General features: G+C 33.9%; 1 protein-coding gene across 9 annotated transcripts in view; it reads left to right on the top strand.

Annotated features, from left to right (window-relative positions):
- The window catches only part of LOC116345640 (glutamate-gated chloride channel), a 74,325-nt gene that overhangs the window by 12,609 nt on the left and 39,657 nt on the right, over nucleotides 1-22,059 (top strand). The gene's annotated exons all lie outside the window — the stretch shown is intronic.

Here is a 22,059-nt window from a genome sequence, read left to right as displayed (position 1 = left end):
TTCTTTCAATAGAGTTCAAACTATTCAGTTGTTTTATTATCCAACAGTTACAACATTCCAGTTAAAAGCATGCTACAAATGCGGTAATTTGAGTTGGTAAATTTTGCGTAGCATGGTATTGAGTATGCAAAGAATTTTTTTATTTGATTTTTTTTCCACAAAATTTATAGCTAAGTATGATCGAGAATACAAGAAAAAAATAGACAAAGGAAGAGATAGATAAGGGGGCAGAGAGAGAGGGAGAGAGGGGACAAGGGTTTACAAGTGAAAGAAAGCACAAAGTGATCAAATAAGCTTGAGCGTACTATATGCGAATATAGCTTTTAACTTATACGATGATAAATATGTTGATATGCGCGCGCGTGCACAAGCATAAAATTAAATGGCATTATATTCATAAATAATTATAAAATCATACATTTGCACAGAAAATTAAGTGAAAAAAAAGACCAGAACGATTGCATTCCGTGTAGATAGCAGTCATTGTGTCAGTGTCGATTTTTTGCTGTTGCTACCGTTTCTTTTGCTCTTTGTTCTATAAAAAAACAACATAAATGAGATTGGACAACAAAAAACAATGTAGAATGAAAAAAATGAACGTAAAAAGGAACAAAAAAAGTAAAAGAGCAACACACACGCTCGTAACGGGAAAAAACAAGTGTGAAAGAGAGAAAACGAGTGAACGCTGGCACAAACGAAGCCGATCTAATAATGACGCTCGTTGAACGTACGCTCAGCTATGCACATTTGTTTCGATGCAAATATGGTGAGCAGTCGGTCTTCAGCCTTCATTTCTACATGAAGAAAAAAAGAAAAAAAAAATACGCAAAATGCCATTCTCAACGTTACGCTTACATACGCGAACAACGAACCAACGCGAATGAACCGAGCAACGAGCTAACGAACGTACCATATTTATGTCGTATAAATATTTGTCATTAATTTTAAATGTTTTGTTGCGTGTTTGTAGACCATTTGATATAGAAGGTTTTATTCTAGTGTAATTTTCTCTCTCTTTCGTCCGCTCGCACGCGCTATCATTCGCCAGCTTTCTTTTCTCGTTTCGGTTCTCTTTCTATGCATTGGAAATATGTGCAGCATAAAGCTCGCGTATACGAACACATAAACATATGGAAAAACGAATGAGACACACTACCATCGTCAGCCAAAGTGGAAAAATAGCAACGATACCCACAAAAAAACCTGTGCGCACTATGAAGCATGACATACGATTGGAAATGGTGGAATACAACCTGTAAAAAAGTGTGTCTGTTGAGTTCGTCAATTCGATATATATATATAGTATAGGTGAGTGTGCATGTGTTTGTGCCTCGACCACTCACATTCTCCTTGTTCATTATTATTTTCGTTCGCGAATCGCGGTTCGTTTCATGAAAAACATAACTTTTTACTCATTACGGCACGCATATTGCTGAACTTTACCAAGTTATTCGGTTATGGTGGTGCTAGTATTCACCGTACACGTGTTAATGTATCATCGTTTCACTAAACCGATAAAGCAAAAAAAAAACCAGCGAAGAGATAGACTTGCAAACAAATGCTTTTACCATTTCATACTATATATATACATACAGAGAGTAGTCTTTGGCATTATTATGTACTTAATTTTTGTTCGTTCTTTAGAAGTCAAATGAGTTAAACATGAACTTGAATTTTAATACCTTTTACCTACTTATCAAGTGTCCTTTTTTGTGTGTACATTTGCAAAGGCAAGGTTTTGCATTGTAGTTTGGCGCTTCGTTCATTTCTTAAATGTATATGCTCTTTATAGAAGCATGGAATGTAATTGAGCAAAGGTATAACAAATCCGTGTAATACAACCAAGAATATACACCAAACGAAGGATAAACGAAGATATTTTGAAAAAAAAAGAGAACAGAAATTATGCAAAAATACACATTCAATCGTGTGTACAAGCATGTGCATTACAATCATCACTGTTGTATATTTTCATTGAAATATATCTACGTTAAAAGGAAAGGTCAACCAAATCTGATTACTCTATAATTTAACCTTTCCATTTTTTTCCGTTTGTCGGTATGCAATAGAAAGACATTGAGTTTTGCTCTAGGTTTTGCTTCTCCAATAGCGAAAAATAGAAGAAAGATCGTGTCTTATTTTCAACGATAATGATTCATTTATTCAACAATGTAAATATTATATACGAACGTGACACTTTATTGACACTGATCTCAACTAATTTGAATCGTTTGTCGATTCGACAGACAAGCTGGCAAATGTAAAACGAACAACCATGTCATTTGATCTATAAAAAAACACACAGACTTTTCGAATGGAATGGACTAAAGAACATTATGCAACAGTTTCTCGTTTGTGATATCAAACGGATGATTGACTGAATGTCATTTACCATGACATTTTATCTTTTATCGAATGATTCAATGTCAGAATAGCTGTCAGTTTTCTTCCCTCATTCCGTTTTCTATTTGCGACAAATGATCTACTCATAAGCGATATGATGACAGGCTGTGAAATGTAAAAGAAAAGATACCATCGGTATCGATATGAAAAAGTGAATAAAAGGCTCCGATTTCAAAGTAAATTGAACAATATAATTTTGGAAAATGCTTAAATAAAAGAAAGAAAACTAAGAAGAAGAAAAAATTGAAAAAAAGAGGGTGAGGAGGTAACACGAACTCATTGCACATGCAATTTTAATAAAGTTAATTTAAATCAAATTGACCCGAACACGTTCTGTTGTCATGGACGTTGTTTGGTGTATAAAAAAAAGAATAAAAACAAGTCGCGAGATTTCTTTTGCTTGGCAACAAATTATTTAAAGCAAGAGATCGCGTCACAGATTGGAAGAAAGTGCTTGCATTTTTTATGGTCAATGTTGCTATTTACATTAAAATAAACATTTCTTTTTTCCAAGTGTGCATACAATGCCATTCACCATCTAAAAATGCAATATTACTGTCTTAGATATCCATATTGAACGTGCCAATGCATTTTTCCAAGTGCTGCTAGCATTTATTGTTGTTGTTGTTTTGTTATTAATGCTGTTTTTATTTTCGTTTGCTGTTTTGTGCTTTGTTCGTTGCTTTTCTCGGTCTCCATTTCGTATTCAAAACAGGAATATTATTCTCCTTTCTGCGATTGGTGAACACCGTACCGTGTAAGCTAAGTAAGTCTAGGGGTGTATGTCTAAAATTACTAAATCGAATGCAGCACGAACTCTTATTTATTCTACTTAGCGAATATTTTTGGCAAATGTCCGAATGTGCTTTTAAATATGTTTTAAATATGCGAATACTCTCGAATATGCGACAACATGCAAATAAATCGAGTATACAAATCCAGATAATTTCCCCTGGCTGAAAGTAAATTAAGATATATATAATGCCATTTTTTTCTTTTTCAAATATCACGCAAAATTGTTCTACCGAAAATATGTACAAAAAAAAATACATTAAGAAATTGCGCACAAATGCAAATAGTGGCATGAAAATAAAACTTATAATGCAAAATGATATTCGATTTCTTCTTATTTTACTCCTTACTGTGGATGTGTATGCATTAAAATGTTCAAATATGCAATTTTCTTAAAAACCCAGCTTTCTCTAGATGTATTTACTTAACGGGTGAACACAGAACATATGTATTATTTTCGTTTAAACATCATACCATTTTTAGAATATATGTATAGGTATACATATTTATATTGCTTTATTTGAAATAAAAATAGGTCTTATATATCCAATCAAAATGATTCAATAAAACGATTCGGACGTAAAAAATGCTGAATAATAAAAAGCATCGCAATAAAACGACAACAAGAATCGTTTCAATTCTATTTGCGCCGACGATCTATGTGTAAAATGTGTATAGCTTTCTACCTGGATCTTGTTGTTACAACTGGAAACTGTACAAGCATTCGGTTCGGGATACTTTCGGTGCTCGAAAGAATGAAAGAAGAGCGCTTGATTCAGTCTCGATTTTCTACGAGTGAGTGTTTGTTTTTTTAAAAGAAGAGCATAGCCACAACAAGTACCGTTGAAATCCAATTTTAATGTACTTGCATTAATGTACACAAATAATGTAAATAAAAGTATTAAAATGATTAGCTTTTTCGAAAGAAGCGTTTGTCAATTTTGCATAAATCGTCTTTCCATCAAATCATTATGGATAAGATCAAAGGGCCATCAGAATGAAAATGAAAAGCTTTGAATATCAGATTCGAAGAAACACCTAAGCAAAAACCGTAAACAAGTCATATTACAGCATATATATGTATGTGTGCATGTGTCACTTGAAATCCATTTTCAGCCGTCATTGTGTATTCTTGAAACCATGAAATAAAAGGGAATTCATTACAAAGAAGTTTTTCATTAGTTTGTCAAGATACTGTGACACAAGTACTCTTTATTACCGATAAAAAGCGCTCGAAATGCAACAAATACCATTGTATTCCACGTTGTTGTTCGAGATAAAGTTGAAAGAAGACATAAAGGCGAGTCATTGTGACATCATTGCATACAATCTGTTGACATTATATGTCCTTTCTTATTCATCCACTGTTCAAAAATTTCACGCCAAACAAAAGATTCATTTCGATAAATTGTCCATTGTGGTGAATTACAGCAATGTTTTCATTTTGAAGAATGAAATTTTATCGATTTTCTGGACATGAATAGCCACCTAGCTGAAACAAAAAAAATGGCTCAATTCACTATTGCACTCTCTACTCCAAGCATCAATGACATCAACTGTTCACACATACACAATCAAAATGCCATATTCTTGCCACTTCAATAAATGGAAAACCGCATCAATTGGCTATGATGCGCGAACCGTACAATTTTTTTGGAGAATTGGCCAATCTGTGAAAATTAAAATTGATAGTTTTAATGGAATAATATGATAAGAGCGGTGGAAAATTGATGACAATACCACTCAAATGCATTTTACACTGTGTACATTACAGCTATCGATATAATGATTTGGCTGTTTCATTTCACACTCATGAGTCATTTCACATCCAAAATGTTTTTAGCTCGGCCATTATGAATTTGATGGATAATGCTATGTTTGACATTCCATTGAAAAATACAACCCTCAAAATTCACACCTCAATTGACACACAGCCACTCTGTCAGCAGTATGTTGACTTTTTGTTTCAATTGAGTTGATTCTCTCTCCCTGGCGCGCGCGTGACAATATCATAATTTTAATTAATATTTACATCATGCATGTAATGATAACAGAGCGAGAAAAAAAACAACAACGACAGGCTAAACGTGTAAATGAACAGAAAACATATTTTTCGTAAAAATTCAAATGTGCATACAAATGAAATTCTAATTAAATTCCATTACACGATGGTGTAACTTTGAATAATTTTTGTGCCATTTTGGAAATGCCATTTTATTTGCATCAACGATATAAACTTCAAAAATAACAAATTCATTTCATTAGTATCATATCAAACGATTCATTTGTTTTAATGACACAATGAAATTTATCTGGGTTTCAAATGTCGATGTCGATCCCACTATATGTCACTAAAACATATAACTAATGCATGTAATACACCAAATTTTTCGCACAAACATTTTACGGAATGGACGAACACATTGCACGGACGGGGATGGGATGCATGCACGAACAGTCGAAAACCGTTGTGTCATGAAATAAACGCATACATACCGTTCAAATTTCAAAATATTTGCATAATCAGATTACGGAAATATATAGACCGTATTAACTATAAGATGTGCTTGTGAATGAACGAACATGCGCAAGCTTAAAAAAGCGATTTAAGTTTAAGCGATAGATGGAAATGAAAAAGGCTGACGTTTGTCAGTATAAGTGTGTGTCGACAAAGTGCGTCTCAAGAACTCCATCTTCAGGGTTTACCTTCCTCTTTTCTGTTATTTGCATTTAAATGTTGACTGGAAATTTTCTAAAGAAATTTTAACTGAAATTCTCCGATGTGGAATGAGACCACATTTATAGTTTGCTTCCGATGTGAGCGTTGTGGCGTAAAATATAAATTAGATAGTTCAACCCAAGAAAAGTTTATCGATAAATAGTTGCACGTCGGAATCTTCAAAGCTACGCTTTTGATTGCATCACAGACACACGGAACCGAAAAAGACAACGAGAAGAAAAGGAACAACACGTAGCAAAAAGGTTTGAAAATCATTGTACCATTGGAAATAGCGAAATCATCGAGCCGAAAACGTCTTCACAATCTTGACAGAGTACGAGAAAACTTGAATGTAAAATATATGGAACATAATTGTGCAGCTAGAAAAATTCATTATAATGCATATATACTTTACAATACAATCGTCGCAAAGGCGTTGTTTGTCGGTTCCGAACTTCAAATCCATACATATCTCTTTCAAACCGAAGATTAGTTCGCGTATAGATTTACAATGAACACATCATCAAGGTGAATGTAACCAAAACCATTAGTGCGATGCACGGAACGACTCTCATTCTCAAACCACTCCAATTTACTTAGTGGTTTATGCAAAAAGTGGGAGTTCAATTAACTGATGTAGTTATAAGCTTATCCATCGCTTTACTCCACATTTGAACGGTCTAATTGAATAAGTGTCAAACTAAATTCGCCACCGCTATAAATTGACGAGTGCAATGTCCATATGCAATTGTTCAATGGATTCATTTTTAAAAGAAAATTCTTGGTACGTGTTATGGTGAATGAGAATTCACAAACAATACCATCCGCACAGGAGACTCATTTTTTTTTTACATTTGTATACAGTTCAGGCGTTTGCTTTGTGAATGGCATTCCGAAAAATCGAAGAAAATGGAAGAGCGAAAACATGTATACAACAAAGAAAATGAAGTTACGATTCAATGTACTTGTTATTCTTTAATCTTTTATAAGCTTTCAACTGCAAATAGCATTGCGAGCAAATAAAAGTGAGAATGAATTTTGTATTCAAAAAAATGTCAATTGTATTGAAGTTGTTGTCTTTTGTCTGCTCGTCTTTTTTTTAAATATACTCACTTCGTTTCGTTGAGTGAAAAGACTTTTTATTTAAATATATGTGTATGTGTATTTTCGATGAATGCATGGATCTAATGTAGCTTTTTTATGACTGTTTTGACTCAAACTTAATTTGAATGAAACAAAAACTTTCCATTGTACAAATGTGTGGTAGCAATGTTATGCGCACATTTCAATATAAACCATCGCAAATAAAATCTATTTCTGGAAATAATTTTCCGAATAAAATGGCTCGACTAAAACAAATCTTATGCCATCTGTCTGATTGAATAAACAAAAGAGAATTGAGATTAAAGTGAATGAAAATCGAGAGAATGAGAGAGAGAGAGAGAGAAAATCATTGATCCGAAACGATTTTGTTGACTCAAAGTGAAATCATAAAATATGAATGTGTGTCCTGTGTGTAGTGTCTTTTCGATTGCGCAAAGTTCACGGTGGTTATATTTACAAATAAAAAAATTATAGAATATTTATCCCTACCCCACATATGTTACCACACCATTTTTTCTTCTTTAAATTTCCAAATATTTCGTAGTTTTGGTTTCTCCATTTTCATTTTGCACACGAGATTGAAACGATAGATAAAGTTTTACTGATTAAAGATGTATAGCTTTCATTCAACGCAAACTTGTGTGCGCTTTGTTTAGTTGGCGTCAAAAGTTAGTCGTCTCTTTTTTATCTTCTAGCGTAAGTTCATAATGTATGAACGAAATGATAAAAACTCTGAAATATGAACTTAAAAAAAATGCCCAACAAGTCGTGATATAGCAAATGAAGAGCGTGGAAAAGAGAATATGCTTTGCATCTTATTTTTTTTCACCATTTTCCACCTTTCGTCGAAAAGAACGATCGAGATAGAGATCTGAGTTTGGTAGCGCGAAATGAAATTGCATTATGAAACTTATATCATAAAAAGAAGTACAAATGTTTCGATGCTGGGGCTAAATAGAACAAAAACCACACACAAGAGAAACCAGATGAAATTCTCAATGGATAAATTAAATACTTGAACAATAAGTTGGAATGATGGGTAGAAAATGTATGCTCGTTGATGGTAACTATGTCACAAAATTGTATTGCAGCCTCTCTCTCTCTCTAGCTTAACTTACACACGAAAAAATTCATTAAAACATACCCTCCAATAGCATTCATTGGTGACAATGTATTTTGTGTGTTTGGATACAGCTTTTGTTGTTCGTCTTCCTTCCCATTGAGCAAAGTACGTGTGGGATGTTTTATATGTTCGTGCTTCTGTTTCTCGTTTCTCATGCATGATATTTTATTTGAGATTGGCTTGATGCTGCCGCTGCTGAACAAAGTACAGTAAAATAAACACTACTTTTCCACGTCCCTGTATCAATTAAATTGCCCTCGAAGCTCATCTGCTTTGTTCAACGAGGAAACGAGTGTATGGCATTCTGTCATGATGAATGCAAGCGAACAAAATTGCAATAACTGTCAAGTTAAATTTAATCATTACCGCATCACCTATGGATTGCTTAATCCATACACGAAAAGATTTGCAGACTGAAGAAGATTTATGATGGTTTTTCCTTTTCTTGTTGTACAACAGCCGCCTCCAATACACTTCCTATTTTCATTGTAAATTGCACACGTTTGGTGAACAACGTCAAAATTAATTTTCAAACCAAAAGAAGAATCTACAACATATTTGAAATATTTATTAATTTTGTTAATCGGGCTTTCGCCGGGTTTTGCTAGTACGTTAAAACGTCAATTCGATAGCACGTTTCCAACGACATTTTCAGTTAGCTTCGTGTTTGCATTCGTCTTTATTATTTCAAAAATGATTTTTTTTATTTCGATTTTATGCCATTTGTGACATGCATATTCAGGCATTGTAGTTGTTTTTTCGGTTCAACAAAGGAATTATAGTTTCAATGTTTTAACATAATATAGTCGATGTTGTTGTGTGTTTTTTTCTGTGTCGATTGCTCCGTTATTTTTTTACTATTTTTTCAACTAACCAAAACTATCGAAAGTCGCTCCTTTTACACATATCAGCAGTGAGACGAACGCATGCCTATAGTTAACTGTATACCAAAGCAGCACTTACGACTTTTACGCCGATATGTGGACAGTATGTGTGTATGTGTGGGTCTTTTTACACGCATTATGTACATATTGCTATAAACGGCAATGATAAAATATATGTTTTTATTTCCGTTTTTCGCTTTTTTGATGCCAGATCGAAAGACATGAAAACCCCAGAAACAACAACACATGTACGCATTTTTAGCGAAAATGTCATCGACTAAAATAAAATTACCCATATACAATACGCATTACATCCATCGACAAAATGTGTATTGTAGCACAAATCTTTGTGTCGCCTCAGCTTTTGTAATAAAAGTGCTGCACAAATCGGAGATATATGAATGAGCAAATTAAGAGTGTATTTCATGTCGACGGCCTTATTGCTATTTACACTTGAAATGGTACTCAAAAATAAATACCCAGGAACAACAGAAATAAAAAAAAAAGCATGTACACAGCCAAAAACGTGACAAAAAATTATGCTAATAATGGTGTACAACTGTACATCTACGTGTATGTAAAAGTGATTATTCGATCGATGTTATGAAAAAAAAACGAGCCAAACGAGTGTATATGTGTGTCCAGATGAAAATCCATCATCAAGAAAATGATACAAAGGACGTGCACGTTTGTCCCTCGGTTTGTCCACTTATCAAGTTCACAAAATGGTGTTGTTCATTTTCGAGTTTAAAATACGAGTCGCATTGGTGCGAAATAGTGTGGAAAAAGGATATTTTTCACATAAGATATTATACGGCTTAACTCGTATTAAACGTGGCGAATTGGAAAATGCCGCATAAAAATAAATATTGAGGTGACAGACTAAAGTGCAAAATTTCTATTAAAAAAATGATGAATGACAAAAATGATAAAATTCAAACGAATTCACCGATATTCGATAATTCACACTGTAATAAGCGCTATCCATTGAAATTGTTGGCATCATGTATTCATGATGAGCAAAATATATGGTAGCCGGATTTATATAATTGTTTGTGTCAAACAATTGCATTGATTGCCAATGGGTGTGCAGTTGTTTTGGCGTCAATTCAATTGTTTATGTGCTCAGATAACATGATCTTAATCTGAGACGAGAAGAAACACTTTTTTTTATCAATAATTGTCTAATGCCGCATTCTATAAAATATGAGACTTCTTTCCATGAAATTGATTTCACTTGTTTTTTGTCAAGAGCAAAAAATTGAAATAAAATGAAAATTGACATTGAATTCTTTTAGCATTTTTTTCTCATTTCCTCAAATTCTTGACAGCGAATATTTTCTACCGCATTTTCATTCATTTTATGGGCTCTCTCTCTCTCTCTTTCTTCATTCATTTCTTCGTACCCGTACTATATGTTGTGTTGTGGTAGTGACTAGGGTAGTGACATCAGTTGCTCGTATTTTTTTGATTAGGGTACGTTACACTTACTCTATTTCTTGTTTCTTTTTTTTTGCTGGTTGAAAATTAAATGTCAAACAAAGATAAGCTATTCTGGAGATGAATCTAATTTTACTATTTTATGTGCCAATCTAAATAAAATATGAAACCAAACCGACAAAATTGTCGTTTGCTTTCTTTTGCTAAAAAAAATGTGAACGGTGTGTCATTTAACCAGCATTTTTATTTGTCTTTCAAACGGATGGAAAAAGCGAATAAAATCGAAAAGAGAAACTAAAAAAATGCACTATTGAAAGCACAAGTGGAGTACACAATTTTAAGCGAATATATTTTTCATTAGATTTTTACTGTTGTCGACAATATTTCAGCGCAAATGAAAAATATGTGAATGATATTTCAAACCAGCTCATCTCACCACCGTGTTTCTTATTATTTCTACATCTCTCTCTTTATTTCTTTCATTTTTTCATTCTTTCTCCGCTCATTTTCTACGCTGTCTTTTGTACACTACATTTGTTATCTTGGTAATTTTCAACGATTCCATAAAAAAAACGAGAAATGGACAAAGACACAATTACCGACGTGAAATGAAGGAAGTACGAGTAGCGACCGTCCGACCAACCGATCCAAACAAAGAGCGAAAGAGATAGATTGAGTGCAAAACGGAGCATTCGCAAGTGGAATATGGTCTTTTTGTGGCAGTACTCAGCTGCACTAACCAAAAGCATGAATATAAAGAGACTTATACACATATTCACGACATTTACTCAATTCGAATACCAAATAGCCTGAATGGGTAATTTTACACCATAAAACAGTCAGTTTCGTAGTTTGCTCGCTCGCTCGATCTCTTTCTCACTCCATCGATCTCTTGCTTGTTTCTCTAGTTCGGTTTCGGTGGTGCTTCAATATTGCACACAGACTCACTGCAGAGCATCCGTGATTTGCTTTCTATTGTCGTAATTCTTCTATACTGTTGTTGAATGAAAACGAAATGAAGGAAGCAAACATAATAAGCGCACATGAGAAGAGTTGAAGCTTACGAATAAAAACAGATACACCAATAAAAAAAGCAGCATGAAATTGTGGTTATTCGACAACGCTACAATCCTCATCGAATGAAGATACAGTACAAAAATGGCACATAAAAATGCGAACACATACCCATGTGGATACACATTTATAGATTTGCGAATCAAACGAATCGAAGTGAGAGTAAAAGCAAAGAACTGTGGCTGAATGAGAAAAATAAAATAAAATAAAAAAGAAAACTTGTACAATATTTTTATATTGATGCTTATGTTTGCACATAGACACAAGAACATTATTCGAATATCGATGCTGATTTTGCTCTCTCTCTCTCTCTCTCTCTCTCTCGACACACAACATATGTGAAACCAGTTGTTGAACTAGCTCAACAAATCTACGAAACAATGGTAACGGAAAACTTGAACAAAAGATAGAAACAGAGGAGAAACAAAAAAAAACACAAAACAAATCACCACCAACCAAATCAACCAAATAAGAAATGTGCGAAAACAACAGCGAACAAATCGACGAATGGCGAATGAACAGCAAGTTTACAATGACACCAAAAATGTAATAAGATCTAGTTTTCAGTTCAGATAAAAAAAATACAAAAAAAACGTTTAAAGCAACAGCAACCGAGCGAGAGAAAATAAAAATGAAATGAAACATCTCAAAAAAACTTAAGCTACACAAATTGCTACTTAAGTCAAATATTCTTGATACCTATGAAACCTACAGTCATGTATTGAGAGATTTTGCATTTGATTTAAATTGGCTTTGTTTGCATACAATACTCGGTTCCCATGAAATTGCGAGCTTATGAAAATTGTGAATTGAAAATATCAAAGTTAGTGACGCGCAGCGACCAACACGGACCTAAAGTAGAAAGAGAGAAAAAACCCACCACATTCTAAATTGAATCTTGTATAAGCTGATCTGAACATCTTTTGTTATTTTCCATGAATTCTTTGTAGTCAATTTTAAGCGCTCGCTGATGTCGTTATCGATGTAAAACTTATAATTTCTCTCTCTCTCTCTCTCTCTCTCTCTCTCTCTCTCTCTGACATATTTTTTTGGTAAACATAAGGTGACGATACAAACACAGCGTAATATAAAGCCACATAATCCTCATCCAACGTGACTTCTTCAACCAACATTTCTCCCATTCCGTTTGCATTGTTCTTACCTTAATAGGAAAAGTGAAAATGTCGATTCACAGAATTAGAACGGAGAGAACGAGAAAAAATAATGTATAATGACTTTTTATGTTTTCGTATTCATGCGAGTGTTTGCCACTTATCCATTTGATGATATTTTATAATTATTTATTTTAACTCATCATCTACAGCAATTAACATCCACCATCAAACGGTTCAAATTGAACATATTATACGAACCGACAGTTTGCAATCGTTTAATTGATTTTCAATATAAACACATTCTGGAAAGTACATAATGGTTGTTTCACTTTAATCGCCTTACCAACTTTTAATTTTCAACGCTTGTCAACTGATGCTGTGTTGCATCGAATTGGTTCGATGTTCTCATCAAAATTGGTGGACAAATTATTACCGAAAGACAAGCGAACACATTTTGGATATTATAAGCAATGACAGTTGCAAAATAATTTCCTTGATGAGGAAAACAAGCAAAATATATGGCAAAAAATAAAATCACATTAAATATATGCCATAGTTTGTTTCCATCATTTGTTTCCAACACCATTCCAAGTGCTAATAAATATAAAATATATATCATTTCATTGGAAATCTCTTTGATCGCTTGCCAGACATTATAATGAGATATTTTCAGCCAGATATCGCCAGAAGCTGAAATGGAGTGAAAACAATAAAAGTGATTGTTATAGTGATTGTAGCAATGTAAGTGTAATTATAACCATAACAATCACTTCTGTTCTTTTCACTCAATTTCAGCTCCTGACGATATCTGGCTGAGCTGATTCATCTGGCTGAAAATATCTCATTATAATTTCTGTCGCTTGCTGATGTACTAACAGAAAAACAAAACCATCCGCGGGTTGAGGGGGACCCGGGCTTCCGTAAAACCAGAGAACAAATTAACAGAAGGGAAAAAAGAAGGTCAAACATGCTATTTATCCGTTGATCATTTTATTTTGTTCGCGAATCATCACCCCGCGGGAATGCAAACGCAGTAATAAAATTCACATTAAACTTTAAAGCAAACTTCGATCCCATGAGTAGCTCATGTAAACGATGCAAAAAGCTTTTTATAATTCACCCTGTGTTAAATACTCTTGATTGAATTGAATTGAATGATTGAACATATAAACTTTATTTGCGATTTAACTCGTTTTTTTTTCAGTGCTGCTATTACAGCTTCTGCTGCTGCAACCCGAAGAGTACCGGAATTATTCCAATTAAAAAGCGCTTGAATGGCTTCGAGATTTCAATTGGATGTACAATTTATAGAGTTTAACATTAAAATTCAACCCCATATTTACCTTGACCAAATTATTAAAAGCTTGTTTGGTATGGAGCGCAACTAGTCACGGACTCATTTTTTTTTTCAATTTGATAGCATCTTTTAAAATCCCGTAATCCTCAAATTTATCCATTTCAAAAATGCAGCTGTGTGTCTGTGAAATGGTTTTGCATTTTCGAGACAGCAAAAAACTGTTTCGGTTCACTTTATTTGATGACGTGAGCATTGAGTTATTACAGTTTGATGATTTAAAGCCAAATATTCAAATAACAACCACTTCACAAAAACTTGCTGAATATCTATATGCATATAACAAGTATTTCGAAATGAAATCCAGAAACAAAGCAATTCAATGAGCAATTTTTGCTCGTTCGTCCATGTGCGAAAGCATATTGGTTCGCCTATGAATTTGATATTCGATCGCATTTTCATTCTTTTCCTCTAGTTTTCGTTCTCGTATTTGATTTCCATTCTCCATCGATGGCATTAACCAAAAATTGTTTTCAAACAAATATAAATCTATGTATAAAATTGAATCGTTGAAAAAGCATTGAACAGCACTTGAAACTTGATCACAACAGCCAAGTTGTGACAGAAGCCAACTCAAATTGATAAATAAATGCTTTTCGTGTAGTCGTTTCATATTCCATTCTGTATTTCGTTGCAATGATTTAAACATAATGATTTTTTTTTGTGATGAAAATCACTTTGAATAAAGTTATAAATAATTTTCAAACTTATAGCCCGCTTGTCTTAAAATATTGTGATCAAGTGTAATAAAGTTTGTTTTTATAAATTGCAATGCTCTGAAATATGCATTCGGATTCAGAGAGAAAAACCCCGTATGCAACGTGAAAGCATCATTAAGACTTATTTAAATAAACATTATAGTCGATGGAATGAAAGAGCAGAACCGTGCATAACAGCGGATACAGAAAGAGACAATGAATGATTCCGACACAAATACATTTTTAACTCGTTCATTCTGTTCAATTAAATTTCCGGTACGTTCGCTTCCAATTTAAGTAGTAAATACACTGCCAATTTACATGAAAGTAATGCTTGATGTATCGTTGGATTTGAATTCGAGTTATAACATACTTGTTCTCTTCAGATGCCCATACAATTCCATGGGAAAACCTCATTTTCGCTGAAAATTAATTTGCTGGATGAACTTTTCAAATGAGAAAAATATGTGGAAACTAGGTTTTATACTGATAGTTGATACCTTGCTTGAGTTATGCGTGGTTAAAACAAACCAACTGGAAACGATTCAAAGCTTGATAATACATCAAGGAAAGCCAATGCGCTTGTTTCACCTCCGCTCATCAGTTTGTATCAATTTCCCATTTTCCATTCGTTCATTTGCACCGCTTCTATTTTTGTTTCACTCATCTCTACAGTGTTGTTTTTTGCGTTCGTCGTATTCTAATTTCCCTCATTTAATTTACAATAACTCACTCATATCCGTTTTCAATAAGTTTACGCGATGGTATTGTATGTGTATGCGCGAAGAGCGGGGGAGAGAGAGAGAGTATCGAGCACACGACAAACGTCAGAAATATAAATATTTTTTCAATCGATAGTCTTTAGAGAACGATGACACAAATAGCAAATTTGAAATAAAGAAGCATATCGAAGAAATACTATTAAATCGAATTGTTTGAACAATATAAAATGAGACTGCTGAAGTGAAATACAAAACCTCTAGGGTGGGTAAGTAAACTCGAATTGAATGACAAAAACATCGTTGTTAAACAATATCCACAAACGAAACAGTAAAAAAAACCGTGTGTTTATGTATGAGTATACATTTTCTAATTGTTAAACAAGTGAACAATTCAAAGTTAGTCGAAGAATGGAAATAATTCTCTCTGTCTCTCGCTGTCATACATATAGACACTAATATAGACTCATAAAATGTGTAATGAACGTAGGGCGCACAATCAATTCTCTCGCTCGATGAAACAAAAGTGAAGCAAGTCACTCGTCTGAACGCCAACATTATTTATTACGTGATCCGTGTGAATAGGCCAATCATACTATGTATATAATCGATACAGTAAAAAAGCAATATATTGGCGTCGATGTGAATGCGTATACGAATTGACAAAAAAATTCGAAATAATAAAGCCAACATAATGGTAAATCATGGTAAATCTATTGTGATTTCGTTCTTCTCTCCGCCGTTGTAGTGAGTTAGCACAAACATACACACACACACAAACACAAAAACACCCGTTGAGTTAAAATCACAAATGAAACAATGTAGGTCAGAGTTTCAACTTAAAGTTAGTTTAACGTATTATAGTTAAAGCAGCGTGATGATGTGTACGTGCTCATTATGTTTCCGACCGCAAAATATTAAGAATGCGTGCTTTGGTTTTTGGATTTTGAACGAAGAGAGCGGATGGGGGGGAGGCGAATTAATTAGAAGTCAAAAGGGTCGATTTAACCATTCTTTTCAATCCATCCCAATTTCATATCTCATATATTAACAAGACAACTCAATGTGATATCTGTTGTGCATAATAAGAAGCTGAATTATTTGATATGAATCGCACAGCCATTATCTTGACGCTATAATTTTTCATCTATTTATTTGGCCAATGTGTTTCGCCGTGTTTTATCTATTTCTCTTTTTCTACTTCTCTATTTCATCAGTCTCATTATGAGGATTATGCGGCAGTCATGCGTGAGGCTTACAATAGCTCATGTTGTATGCACATTTGGTATACGTGCAATGTGCTTAAACTATTCGAATATACATAGATTGAAACACTGCATGAAAACAAATAAATGAATCAATTTTATGCTTATTACCCTTTGATAGCCAGTTTCGATGATCCACAACATCCATTTTATAGCGGGGCTGGATATAGAACATTGAGCTTCAGCTAAACTACTATGTATGCCCATATAATTTGAAATGCGCTATTTTTTATGATACATTTAAGTTGAGTGCATGGGATTAATTCATAAAAGAATTAAATCGTTGATTCCATTGCCAAACCATAAACATTTTTCGATTGATTTCACTCTACTTTTACTCGCCGCAATTATAATGACAATTAAATGTGTGATTTGGTGATTTGATGATGGTCGTTTCATTGGTGTTCCGTTGATTGGTGAGCCGGAAACCAAACGAAAGCCGATACAGATGGTAATTTACACTTATCACCCCAATTAATTGTTCGGTATCACTGGTACTAAGATGATGATGAAATGTGAATATTGGATAAAATTGTATGAAATGGAGAACAGTGCGAAAATGGAGGAAATGAGAAAGCGACAACGGATACATGTTTAATACACTTTTTGGATGGTTTTTCGTGACGGATCGTTTACCCATTTTAATTACATTACTCTTGAGAATATCGGTAGATTTTCCATAAGTATGAATGTTACATGACTCTATTTTGGCCTTTCTTCTGCTTTCTTTCACTCCGCTTTTGACCTGAACTGGCTAATTAATACTGAGCACGTTCATTGAATTCAACAAATATCCGTTCAATATCAATAATAATTCTCACTTTTGCGATCGAATTTTCGTGAAATTCCCCTTTCGTCCCAAATTCGAACACAAACCAAAAATATGTAGAACTATAGATTTCAAATATGAAATGGAAGAATGAGAGAAAATCAAGCGTTCAGAAAGACATAAATTTATGCGAGCAATTGAATGATGCTTGCATCATTTGATGCGCATCGATTGTGCTGTCGCCATACATTCGGATCTTCGGCAGTGCACGAAGTGCTCCGAACGCACAACGAAAGCACTAGCGATGCGCATCAAATGATGCAAGCATCATTCAATTGCTCGCATAAATGTATGTCTGTCTGAACGCTTGGAGAAAAAGAAGAAACCGAATCAAATCGAAAACCAAATTACATGCGAATTTTTTTTCTACGGTATGTTTTACAATATATGCCGGTTCAATATGTGAACTGATGCGAATTTCTTGATATTAAAATAACCATAGCAATGGCTAATCCGAACTTACGTTATGTTGAATGGTGATTTTCATTGGTTTGTGGTTCACCACATTTTCCCATAGAGAGACAAACTTAATTCCAATGGAAACGGTTGACATTGGAAAATTGTTTGAAAGTCTCCAATGCAATATTGCAACCAAAATAACAGAAATAAACAAACGAGAGAGAGAAAGAGAGAGCAAAAAAAAACAAACAAACAAATGAAATCCAAAACGGAACATGTGCATGACTTTTCCCGTTTGTACATCGACAATTTTATTTATGAAATCGTATTGTATGTGCTTCAGAGTACTTTTTCACATTTTGCATATTTTACCCGTTGAAAATCCAGGGTCTCCATTTAATTGACCAAGTGCATTTTGTACATTTACCACAGATACTTTTCCGTATGTTGTGCAACATCGCAATCCGGATATTGTGTGTGCACATAAAATTTGGTATTGCGACCGTAAGTGTAGTGTACATTTGGTTAAAATGTGCGCACCGTGTATATTGTAAATCCAATTTTCCAAGTAAAACCAAATCTAGAACAATCAACAATGCGACTAGATTATCAGTTCTTAAATGTAAAATGTGATTCTCATCTGAATTTCTTTCTTCTTTTAAATGTTGACCAGACATTTGGTCCATTGATTTCCCATTTCCGGTGTGGGTTTTTTTCGAAGAAAATTTATCTAAAAATTTTCCTTTCTTTGTAGCTTTCCTTTCAAAGATCAATCGTTCATCTATGTTTGAATTTCAAAAATTCATCAGTCATCACACATTGCATTTGCGCGATTGAAGTTTACATATCAAACAAATGCAACACAACGAATGAGAGTGTGAATGAAAAGGTTGAAGAGTCAAGACAAATAGTTGTGAGACCATAGCAGCTGTTGCAGCACTTAATCGTTATACTCCCCTGTCACACTGCTAAATAAACTAAATCGCAAGGAAAATATTCTGAAAAAGAGTGAAAAACCTCTTGAGTATGTGCCACTTTTGCCATAGATTTTTCAATAGAGCCAATGATAACATTAAATTCTGGAATAAATTTAATAACGACAATCTAAGCATAACGGTTCAATTCAACGAATTGATAAAAAAGAAAAAGTACAAACACATACACAAATGCGACGATGTGAAAGTATCCGCAAAGTTCTGTTGTGATTTTCACGAGATTCATTTGAAGTGGAAAAAGCCGTTCTTTTGCAAAATAATTTTTGTAAAATGGATTATGTATGAGGTGCATGTGCCGCAACGCAATCCAATTCAGCTATGGATTTGATTAATATGGCATAAAATTTAAAAGCATTGACATTTGATTCGGATCAATAAATCCAACTTACTGAAATCGATATGAATACTTTTTCAATATTAACTGATGCCAAGAAAGTGGCTAGCGTACAATCATCGAAATAAAAACTATTTTTCCCACACTCATACAAGCCATTCACGATACACATATTGACAACTAAAAACTGCAAAACTCGTTCCGTCTGATTATTTAGTTGTTTTTCGTGTCATTTGCAATTTGGCAATGAATTCAATTTCAGTGTTAATTTATAAATTAGATGGCAAAAATATCATAAACATTCTATTTTTAACATGGTACGAACACTAATTGACTGAGAATTTGGTTGAGCATTGTGCCGATTTTATCTGTATACGCCATTAATTTGATGACATTTAGTGTACTGCATCAAAGAAACAACCAAATTTTGTCTGCCACATATAAATATATATACAAACACAAATACAATTGCGCGCACGGTACACAAATATTTGCGACATCAACCGTTCGGCAAAAGTCAATTTTCAAAATTATATATGCGAAAACACGCTACGAAAATATTGAATATATTTGTTTGCCATTGAATGCAGCGATTGCCATGGATATATTGCACATCCTGATTGTGTATAATGAAATTATTGCAAACAAATGTCATACGAGCGATTTTCTGTCGTTTGTTCGCATTTATTCGTTTATTCGGGTTTTTACAACAAAATGAACGGCATTTTCGTTCGTCTAGTGCTTGAATGTTTTGGTTTTTCTCCCATTTTATCTTCAAAATTGTCGAGTCGTTGATTGTAAACAAGAATTATGTACGTGCGTAAGTAAGCACAGCATAGAAGTAGAGACAGAGACAGAGACAGACAGACAGACACACACACAGAGAGAGAGAGAGAGAGAGAGAGAGAGATGTTTCAATTTCGGCGTCTTGAACTAATTGGCAAATTGCCTTGTGAGCGGAAAATATAGTGTTCAAAATGAATGTGAGCATAACGTAAACATATTTAATGTGTACTGTTGCGTTGCATTTCGTATTCGGTGCTGTGTTCCGTTTTTCCCCGTGCGACAAACAACCAGCTACACACACCTGATTTAAATCTACATAATAAATGTAGATTCGCCGAGTGGTACAAGAAAGCGCAATCTATTCATCGCAATATCAATGAATTTTACAGAGATTTGCTTTTTTGTTTGGGCTTTTTGTGCTGGTTGTGTGCTTACACTGCCAGATGGTCGGTTTGTTGTTCTACGATGGTTTACTTTTTTTTTTGCATTTTTGGTCCCAGGCCGGTACACATAGAGAGGGAAAGAGCGAGCAACTCACGATAATGTTGTAATCACAGACTTTGTTGGATGCAAACTTTATATTTGTTGTCATTTCATTTTCGAAAAACGTGTACACAAGCACCGATTCACGGTATGTTAACGGTGGCCAGTTGTTGCAAACTCTGTACATATTTGTATGTTATTTTTGGTTGTCGCCATTTTTTGGGAAGATCGCTTTATTGAGGTAAATTTTTATTACCAATTTCTCATTCTCTGTATCTGTCTCTTTCGTTTTAGCTTTTGTTGATCTAACTTTTACACACAATTCAATGCACATACCATTTGCGATTGGATCGTTTATTTTGTGATTTTGCCAAAAGCAAATTCCTTTATAAAATTTATTTTTTTAAAACCAAAAACAAAAAACACAATATTACAAATTTAATTCACCAAGGTATCAATGTAAAAGGATATTCGACGTAGTACGTACGGTAAACACTTGAATTATCGAATACCGTAACGAAAGCTTAGAGGAAGTGCGCGTCATCGTTCTCATTGCTTGTGTTGTTTTTTGTTGGTCAAGGCATGCATGTTAGTTCTATGGTGGTGGTATGTATTCGTTGCTTCTCGTATAGGTGACGAGCCAATTCGTTGGACTCAACAAAATCCAAACACTGTTACTTGGTATCCATTTACTCAACCTATATACAAACACAATGGTTTTGTGATTGAAAGTTGAACTATGTTTTAACTGTAAAATGCGTGATACTCAGTCAACGTCATGTCATCGCAAAAAGCATGGCACATGAACAAAACTCATTCAAATATGTTGACTGTTTAATTTGCCCTAATTCCTGATACTTAATTCTGTGCTCTTTTGGGACTACCTTGATACCATGACGAGAGAAAGCGAGAAAGCGAGAGAGACAAAGAGAGAGAACTAAAGAATTAGAGAGAACGAGAGAAACCAAAAAACATAATGCCCAACACACCATTGCACACGAAAAACAACCAATCCAAAGAGTGTGTCCATGTTTGAAGTTGACTTTTTCCTATAATTATATTCTAAAACAAACACATCACCGTCGTAATGATTTCCCTAGGAAAATAACTTGCAAATTAGCCAAAGTTTTTAACTTATTTATCAAAAAGTGTGAAATACACAAGCAAATACATTTTGCAAAAACAAATGCTCACTACTACCTCTTATGTTGTCGTTCTAAAATATCTCTGTTCTATGCTCATTCATTGACATTCAATGGAAATTACTATTTCGTGTCTTGCGCTTTAATTTTATTATTATTAAAATAGCTAATGGAGTGAAAAAGCTTTTTACGATTGATACTACCATAATAAAGTATTCATAATGTAGTGTGCAAATTGATGGAAAACACACATGACATGAGTTTGTATTTAACGACGACAATAGAAGACAAAGTCAAAGTATCATTATTTATCAATCGATTTTGAATGCATTAATTTTTAATGTGGTGCATTAAAAAGAACCTAGAGGTAACACATACCAATCAAAATTATTGCACAAGTA

The sequence above is a fragment of the Contarinia nasturtii genome, unplaced genomic scaffold (genome assembly GCF_009176525.2).
Source record: "Contarinia nasturtii isolate CC-2019 unplaced genomic scaffold, AAFC_CNas_1.1 Cnas_scaffold_1371, whole genome shotgun sequence".
In the NCBI taxonomy this organism is placed as follows: Eukaryota; Metazoa; Arthropoda; class Insecta; order Diptera; family Cecidomyiidae; genus Contarinia; species Contarinia nasturtii.
The sequence above is the reverse complement of the archived record's forward strand: the minus strand, read 5'-3'. Positions and strand labels throughout refer to the sequence as shown.